Below are 10,180 nucleotides of genomic sequence, written 5' to 3'. Positions count from 1 at the left end.
CCATAGTTCTTGATTGGTTCTCCAAATTCTTGCGCTCCCGCTCTTACATGGTTAACATGAGCGGCACCTCATCCTCCCCCTGGACCCCGACTTGTGGTGTCCCACAAGGCTCACCCCTCTCCCCAATCCTCTTTAACATTTACATGTCCTCCCTGAAACTACTCCAACTATCCCCCTTGAAACTCTTTACACTTACGCTGATGACATCCTCGTCCTCCTTGAGACCGACTCGAACCTCACTAACCTCTCCATGAACATATCCTCATGCATAAAGAACCTCCAATCCTGGGCATTCACAATGCATATGAAACTAAACGAGTCCAAAACAAAACTCCTTTGGCTCGGCCCAAAATTAGACCATCTACCTTCCTCCATCCCATTGTCCTCCGGCCCCCCATTACAGCTCGAGTTCTCAAGCAAAGTTCTGGGTGTCACCTTAGACTCTTCTCTATCCTTCAACGAACATCTCCAATCCCTGGTGAAGAAATGCTTCTTCAGCCTTCACATGCTAAGGAAAGTCAGACCCTATTTTCACCAAAAACACTTCGCAGTCCTAGTACAATCCATCATCCTCTCCAGATTGGATTATTGCAATTCTATCTACCTCAGCCTAACCAAGAAAAGCCTCCACAGACTTCAGCGGATTCAGAACGCCGCAGCTAAGCTTGTTTTCGCGAAAAGCAAATTTGATCACGTCTCACTACTCCTGTCTAAGCTCCATTGGCTCCCAGTAATCCCCAGGATCCACTTCAAATGTGCGTGTCTGGCCTACAAGATCCTACATGGCATCCTTCCTGCCGTTATCCCTCTATCCTGGAACTCCCCAACCCCTACTTCCTCCAGATCCTCCCAAATTTTTAAACTATCCTTCCCTTCCATAAAAGGTATTTCCCATGTAGGCAAACTTGGGTCATCCCTCCCCTTTAGAATCACTGACATCTGGAATAACCTCACCTCCCCTCTCCGAACCTCAAGCTCCCTCCAACTCTTCCGCAAACACCTAAAAACCTGGCTATTCTCAAAACTGTAACACTTCCCCCCTCTTAGGCCTCTCACCTTCCCCCTTTACACCTAACTCTTTAATCTCTCCACTGTAGTTCCTCTCTCATCTTTCTTCCTGTAAACCGTGCCGAGCTCCGCATTCGTGGAGATGGTGCGGTATATAAACCCAAGGTTTAGTTTAGTTTAGTTTATTCTTTAAGTCCTTTGGAAACATCCATTTTAGATCCAATTTGACATGCAGAGTCCGACATCTTGGGGGTTCCAGTTCAATTTTTGTCTGCATATTTCTATTTCTGTTTATCATCTCTTATTCTCTGTTTGTTGAGAGTCTAGCCTGTTATTTATGTGTATGACTAAGGTAATATTTTGTGTAGCCTGTAGTTTCTGGGTAGAGATTTATAACGGTCTTGCTTGTTTTGTTTTCCTATTAAGAAATGCACTGATGTGCTGGAGCCTTGTGTAATACATAGTAACATAGTAAATGACGGCAGATAAAGATCCGAATGGTCCATCCAGTCTGCCCAATCTTACCATCTCTTTAAATTACTGATTTAATTTAAAATTTCCTTTTTCTTAGCTATTTCTGGGCTAGAACCCAAAGCTCTAGCCGGTACTGTGCTTAGGTTCCTTATACTGAAGTCTCCATCAAAGCTCACTCCAGACCATCTATACCATCCCAGCCATTGAAAGGAGAGACTGGCACATTGGTCAATGTCTCTAAACAACATTTAGCATGGCAGGAAGGGCTCTAGGTCCTGTATCGGCTGCACTAAGTCCTGTTTAGAGATGTTGACTGCTCTTCTTGTGCTGCTCATCAAACTGCATCACTTTAGATGGGAAGGGAAAGAAAGAGGCGATGATGGATATGAGTCACCCCTGAATGTATGTGTGAATGTGGGGAGGAGGGGGATGCATAGCTGAAGGTTTGTCATAAGGCATCAGATATTCATGGGCGAGCCCTAGTAAGGTTGGTGTTCTTATGGTATGCCTGGTTTGTCATAGGTTCTGAGTGGTCTATTGCAGGGTTTTGTAACATGCCATAATGTACCTGGCATTGGGTGCTGGTCTGGAGTGAAGCTCTTGTAACTGAGTTGATACCAATGTTAAAATATTCATTACAATAGCTATCCCCCCTATACCCCAGCAAATCCCCTCTCTGGAACTTCTGCATGATAATTATTTTACTAATCAAAATCTTGGGTGATGGCTCTAAAGGCCTGGACCTTGGTTCTTGTAAGTACCTAATAATTTGTAATGCTTCTGTCCAGTGTTCATAGATGTCATACATCACCTCATTTCTTACCCACAAGATTGCGAAGACCTGCAATGTGACATAAACACGCTTGAGAAATGGACCGCGACATGGCAAATGAGGTTTAACATGGATAAGTGTAAGGTGATGCATGTCGGTAACAAAAATCTTATACATGAATACAGGATGTCCGGTGCAGTACTTGGAGAGACCTCCCCAGGAAAGAGACTTGAGAGTACTAGTAGACAAGTCAATGAAGCCGTCCACGCAATGCGCAGCAGCGGCAAAAAAGGCAAACAGAATGCTAGGAATGATTAAGAAGGGGATAAGAACATAAGAACATAAGAACTGCCATCTCCGGATCAGACCCATGGTCCATCGAGTCCGGCGATCCGCACACGCGGAGGCCCAGTCAGGTATACACCTGATGTAGTTTAAGTCACCCATATCCCTCTATGCCTCTCGTAAGGAGATGTGCATCTAATTTGCCTTTGAATCCCAGCACAGTGGATTCCTTAATAACCTCCTTTGGGAGAGCATTCCAGGCGTCCACCTCGCTGCGTAAAGCAGAACTTCCTGACATTTGTCCTGGACTTGTCCCCCCTTAGCTTCAAACCATGTCCTCTTGTCCGTGTCGCATTGGACAATGTAAATAATTTATTTTCCTGCTCTATTTTATCGATGCCTTTCAGCATTTTGAACGTCTCGATCATGTCCCCTCGCAGCCTCCTCTTCTCAAGGGAGAACAGTCCCAGTTTCTTGAGTCGTTCCTCATATTCCAAGTTCTCCATACCTCTTATTAGCTTCGTTGATCAGAGAATGTTATCATGCCGCTGTACCGGGCCATGGTATGCCCCCACCTGGAATACTGCGTCCAGCACTGGTCGCCATACATGAAGAAGGACATAGTACTACTCGAAAGGGTCCAGAGAAGAGTGACTAAAATGGTTAAGGGGTTGGAGGAGTTGCCGTACAGTGAGAGTTTAGAGAAACTGGGTCTCTTCTCCCTTGAAAAGAGGAGACTGAGAGGGGACATGATGAAACATTCAAGATAATGAAGGGAATAGACTTAGTAGATAAAGACAGGTTGTTTACCTTCTCCACGGTAGAGAGAACAAGAGGGCATTCTCTAAAGCTAAAAGGGGATAGATTCTGTACAAATGTAAGGAAGTTCTTCTTCACCCAGAGAGTGGTAGAAATCTGGAACGCTCTTCCGGAGGCTGTTATAGGGGAAACATCCTCCAGAGATTCAAGACAAAGTTAGACAAGTTTCTGCTTAACCAGAACGTACGCAGGAAAGGCTAGACTCAGTTAGGGCACTTGTCTTTGACCTAAGGGTCGCCGCGGGAGCGGACTGCTGGGCATGATGGACCACTCGTCTGACACAGCAGTGGCAATTCTTATGTTCTTTCTCTTCACACACTGCTGTCCGATCCCGACAGCAGGAGAAGAAAGGAGCCATTAGCATGGCAGGACAGTTGCTTCTCTTAACCCGTCTCTCCCAGTGCGCAAGAGAAATTTAGAGAGCACCAGGCAGGTCACACATCTGATCGAATCTGTGAACCATATGAATGTAAACCACTTAGACTATAAGTGATATATAAATACTAAAAATTAATTAATTAATAAATAGACGGTTTCAATCTTTCCACTTGTACTGCACTGATTGAGGACATACAGCACAATATTGATGGAACTGCTTGAAGCATTTCATGGTGCTCCACTGAGTTTTTTTAACTGAGTTACTGTACCAACCTGAGTATAAAATGTGACTTTTATTGCTGTAACTTTTTAGGTCAATGCAGAAAGAGGAAGTAGTGGTTTATGGTGTAGAGAGCTATGTAATTGCTAATGTGACCAGAAAGAGGAATTGCATGTTCCCTACCACCAGTGGATGGCTGAGATTTACAATACTACAGTACATTGCTAAATATGAACCACAGGCGTCTACAGTTTCCTATACAGTTCAGATTCAGCAGTCAAGAGCCAGAACAGCAGAGGAAGAGGATGATTCAGCCTCATATCTAGTCATGTTTCTCCTCCTCTGTGTTAAAAAATACCAGAGAAAGATGGGGCAAGAAGAGATAAAATGGACAAACTGGGGGAATATACCAAGGAGGGGGGACATGTTAGGAGATAATGGAGAGTTCAGTGTTCAAGTGCCAGGGGGTCAACAGTGCCACTCTCCATGCATCCTTGTACTATTCACTGCAGTGTTTACAGTGCTGCCTTTCCCTAGGTAAGCCAACGGCTTAGGGAGCCAATGGCTTAGGGTGCTGGCGGCTGTAGGAGTGAGATAAAGCAGTGTATTTCCCCGTGCCTTGACAAAGAAAACGAAACGTGTTGGTGAAGGGGATTAATACTAACAGTTGAAAAGCTACATAGTGAAATTAAATCATACTACTTACCGCATTTAGGTTGGGGATTTGTTTATTTTGTCTGTTCTTTACATGAACCCTTGAATTTTGTACTTGATGTTTTTCTCGTTTGGTCACACTTTGTATCTTCTTGTATGCATTGATCCTTCAATAAAAATATTAAAAAAAAAAAAAAAAGATATAGATGAACTAATGAAAATATTTATGACATTTAATAAGAATATGAATTAATAAGAATATGAAAGCAATAATTGAATGAAGTGCATTTAAAGGGAAGAATGAGGAACTAACCCTGCTGAGCATGATAGTTCAGAGGGAAATCTGACATCCCATCGGCACTTCAATAGAGAAGTTATTCTGTAGACATCTGGACTGTATGTTAGTGCAATTTCCCGAAGTAAGCCATTAAAATGGGCGATGAGTGCTATTTTATAATGGTGCTCCAAATTGGCAACCATTTCTAGAATAGTACATAGGCCCATATTCTATAAATGGTGCCTTAACTCAGGCACTGGTAGGCGTCTTACCGGCACCTAAGTTAAGAGGAAAACGCCATTTAAAAGAAATTTGAAGGTGCCTAAAAAACAGTGCTGGAATTGCGCCTATGGAGGCATTTTACAGTGCCAAATACCACTCACTTCTTAATACATATAATAAGTGAAAAGCGCTCAGATATAGAGTTGTCATTCGCAAACTGATATTGCTTAGATGACTTTCATATGTATCACCGCACTTATCCGATATCTAATGGAAAAAATGGAGCTAGAATCAATTGTTCAATGTACAATAGCCAAACCTTTTTTTCTAAAATAAGCACATAAGCATTGCCTCTGCCGAGTCAGACCATAGGTCCATCATGCCCAGCAGTCCGCTCCCGCGGCGGCCCCCCAGGTCAATGATCTACAGTGATCCATTGCTCTACTACTCTTTTACTCTACAGCCTTTTGTACTGTATAGTAACCATCTAATTGTACCCCTGGATCCCCTTTTTCTTCAGGAACTTGTCCAATCCATTTTTGAACCCCAAAGTCGTACTCTGCTCTACCACCTCCTCTGAAAGCGCATTCCAGGTGTCCACCACCCTCTGTGTGAAGAAGAACTTCCTAGCATTTGTTCTGAACCTATCTACCATCAATTTTTTGGAGTGCCCTCTAGTTTTTGATGCCCCCACCAGTCTGAAGAATCTGTCCCTCTCCACCTTCACTACACCCTTCATGATCTTATAAGTTTCTATCATATCCCCTCTAAGTCTCCGCTTTTCCAGGGAAAAGAGCCCCAGCTTCTTGAGCCTCTCAGCATATGAGAGATTTTCCATGCTCTTTGTTGAGACTCACTATAGGCAAGAAAATTGTCCATCACGTGCAATGAAAAAAAAACTTGCTGCTGAGTGACTTTGGTGAAAATGAAATTGTGTAAAAAAAAAAAAAAAAGTTCACACTCTTCTAAATCAATATGTAAAATACCCTCAAAGATTCAGCCTTTAAAGCTATCTTTTATCAGGGCATCTCTGATAAAATACTCTGTGGAAAAAAAGAGGTGGGAGGGAGGATTGGAATGAAGTCTGTTGCTGTCTGGGGGGTAGAAGAGAGGATTAGAAGGGGGTTCAGCTGCTGTTCTTGGGATTAGGAGGAAGAGAGGGGGATTAGAATTGGTGGAGTGGGGCATCAGCATCTGGCCAGATACCTTTATGTGAGTCCTGATGATATTCTGCTGAGTACACTTATGCGGGTCCTGGCTGAATATTGGCCCGGACCCACATAAATCCTGGCAGCTGCTTCCTATCTGTTCAGGTCTGGATTAAATAACGGCGTTTATACATTATCTGGTATTGAATATGCCAGTGTTTCTAAACTCGGTCCTGGAGTTTTCAGGATATCCACAATGAATATGCATGAAAGAAATTTACATATAATGGAGACAGAGTATGCAAGTTGAGAAACACTGGAATATGCAGAACTAATTTTCACCCTCCTTTATTAATGGGTTTTAGCGCCAGCAGCGGTGGTAACTGCTCCGACGTTCATAGAATTCCTATGAGCATCGGAGCAGTTATTGCCGTTTCTGGCGCTAAAACCCACGCTATGCGTTAGTAAACGAGGGGGTTAGCTAGTAATGGTAAGCATTTTAAAAAATGTTCCCCGTTGCCATATGAATATTGATCAGAATATGTCTTGCATTGGATATGGATTTATTTCACGCTGAGTAGTAGTTCCAGGTAAGATACATTCAGTTACAGTAGGAATTTTCCTGTCCCTGGAAGGTTTACAGCCTAAATTTGAACCAGAGGTAGTAGGAAGTTAAATGGCTTATTTAAGGTATCATGAAACATCAGAGGGATTTGAATCTTGGCTTTCCAGGTTCTCAGCCTTCTGCTCTAACAATCAGATACAGCTAATACATATTCCAAACATCTGAAACCTGGTGGCCATTTGGTAAACTATCAAAAACATTAACAGGCAAATCATTTTATGGTTGCCAATAACCACAGGATTTCTGTTAAAGTGCTGCTTGAGATCACTGTTCACGTGAGTCAACAGGAAAATGCTGGAGTTGGGAGATTAGGCCTGCATATTTTTCCAGAAAACTAATCTAATCTAATTCTTAGGTTTGTATACCGCATCATCTCCACGTTCGTAGAGCTCGACGCGGTTTACAGTAGGAGAAATAGGAAGGAACTACAACAGAGGGTTAGAGGTAGAAGTGTGAAGAAAATTTAGAGGACTTGGGATGCCAAGATATAAGAGTTTCCTTGATTCCTAAAACTGCAAAATTATGTTGCACTAATTTGGTGTATGGCTTTGATTTTTTAGCAGATAATTCCCTGGAGTGTGTTCAGTGTGCATTTTACCATAAGTAATAAAGGTGCTGGGGTGGGGTAGGGGTGGAGGGTGGTAGCTGTATCAAAGTGGTGGGTGGGGGTGGGGGTGGGGGGTGCAGCTGTATCACAGTGACACAATGAAGGGATCCTTCCCTGCTGCATTCAAAAGTGCCTCCTCTGTACCCTTACTGCTGGTATAAGCATCACCCTCTACTCCAGACCAGCCAATATTCTAAGTGAGTTTACTGGCTGGTCGCAGGTATCCAGTCACTTTCAATGGAACTAAACCAGTCTTCTTTGCTGAAAATGACCGGTTAGTGCCAAACCTAAAGCCAGCTATGCCATAGAAACATGACGGCAGATAAAGCTCAAATGGCCCATTCAGTCTGCCCACTCGCAGTAATCATTATCTCTTCCTCCCTCATTATCTCTGCCTATCTCACGCTTTCTTGAATTCACAGTCTCTGTCTCCACCATCCCTTCCGAGAGACTGTTGCATGCATCTACCACCCTTTCTGTAAAAAATATTTCCTTATATTACTCCTGAGCCTATTACCTCTTAACTTCATCCAATGCCCTATCATTCCAGAGCTTCCTTTCAAATGAAAGAGACTCGACTCATGCGCATTTACATCATGTAGGTATTTAAATGTCTCTCAAGAAGTATATTAAAGAGTAACAAAAATAAACAACCGTAATTCAACTTGCCAGAGATGGGCTGTGTTCCCACAATAACCATTTAATGTAAAAAGATGGAGAAAAAGCCTCAAATTGCATAAATTGTTAGCAATCACTAAAGATTCAAAGCTGCATAAATTCTTTTCATTGGCAAAAAACTCCACCACAACCAAAATGTAATTATCACTTGGGCACTACATCACTGTGCACAGGGAAAGAAAAAAAGGAAGTTTTATTTAACTTATAAACATGGTCCAGAAAGTCGCCGTCACAGCCGTTGAGCCCTCCACGGCCCAACTAATGAACAATGCGGTGTCTACCAGATGTTCAGTCCAAAAACCATGTCTAAATCCAAGTGCCTTGTTTCGCTTAAGTAAAGCTGCTTCAGGGATTGAAATTTGCTGAAAACCCACAAGAATGACGCACTGCTTAAATGAGAGTACCCAAGAAAGGGACTTGGGGATAATGGTGGACATGACAATGAAGCCGATGGCACAGTGCGCAACGGCCGCTAAGAAGGCAAACAGAATGCTAGGCATAATCAAGAAGGGTGTTACAACCAAAACGAAAAAAGTTATCCTGCCATTGTATCGGGCGATGGTGCGTCCGCATCTGGAGTACTACGTCCAATATTGGTTGCCGTACCTTAAGAAGGACATGGCGTTACTCAAAGAAACATAGAAACATAGAAGATGACGGCAAATAAGGGCCATGGCCCATCAGGTCTGCCCACTCTACTGACCCACCCCCAAGTCTACTATCCTAGGGATCCCACTCCTGGTGACAGGTTCTCTTGGTTTAACCCTCTAAGGGATCCCACATGAGCATCCCATTTGCTCTTAAATTCTTGCTCGCTGTTTGCCTCGATCACCTGCACCGGGAGCTCGTTCCAAGGATCAACCACTCTCTCGGTGAAGAAATATTTCCTGGTGTCGCCATGAAATTTCCCACCCCTGAGTTTGAGCGGATGCCCTCTTGTGGCTGAGGGTCCTTTGAGATAGAGAATCTCTTCTTCCATCTCAATACGGCCAGTAATATACTTAAACGTCTCGATTATGTCTCCTCTCCCCCTACGTTCCTCGAGTGAGTACAGCCACAAATTTTTCAGCCTTTCCTCGTACGATAGATCCTTGAGCCCCGAGACCATCCTGGTGGCCATCCGTTGCACCGACTCTACTCTCAGCACATCTTTTCGGTAGTGTGGCCTCCAGAATTGTACACAGTATTCCAAATGAGGTCTCACCATGGTTCTGTATAATGGCATTATGATTTCAGGCTTCCGGCTGACGAAACTCCTGCGGATGCAACCTAACAACTGTCTTGCCAGAGGAGAGCGACGCATCTGATAAAGGGGATGGAAAACCTTCCATATGCTGAGAGATTGGAGAAACTGGGTCTCTTTTCCCTGGAGAAGAGGAGACTTAGAGGGGATATGATAGAGACTTACAAGATCATGAAGGAGAGAGTAGAGAGGGACAGATTCTTCAAACTTTTGAATAATAAAAGAACAAGAGGGCATTCAGAAAAGTTGTGTGTCTGCCCCTCAGAGAATAATTTGCATAAGGCGCTACCCAACTTTTCTGTAAACACTCAGCCATTGGACCTTTATGAACTTGTTACATTTCTACTCCAGAACTGCTATTCAACCAAATGACACTCAGAAACCTTTCTTATTTTGATTCAGCACAGACAATGTTCTGGTTTTAAACCCACTGTAAATAAAGAATTCTTTCTCCAAGCTCTTGTCAGAAACCCATCCACTAGGGAGGGTGAGAGTTCATCAATAATGATGTGCTACATACAGACAGAACTTTTAAACTAAAAAATACTCATTACCTTTCACTTTCTGCTGAATCATGAAAAAAAGTCAGACATGAAAATCTAACCTTGGCAAACCTAACATCTTGAGTCCCAAGCACATCTCATAAAGACCCTCCCCCAAACATGTGGACACTTCTTTAACTAACAAACAAAATGGACATTTTTTTGTGTGTGTGTGGGATATTATTTCTGATATGGCCTATTTTTTAACTTGTGTCTTTTTATTGTTTT

The sequence above is a fragment of the Geotrypetes seraphini genome, chromosome 5 (assembly GCF_902459505.1).
Source record: "Geotrypetes seraphini chromosome 5, aGeoSer1.1, whole genome shotgun sequence".
NCBI classification, from domain to species: Eukaryota; Metazoa; Chordata; class Amphibia; order Gymnophiona; family Dermophiidae; genus Geotrypetes; species Geotrypetes seraphini.
Note: the sequence above shows the minus strand (reverse complement) of the source record.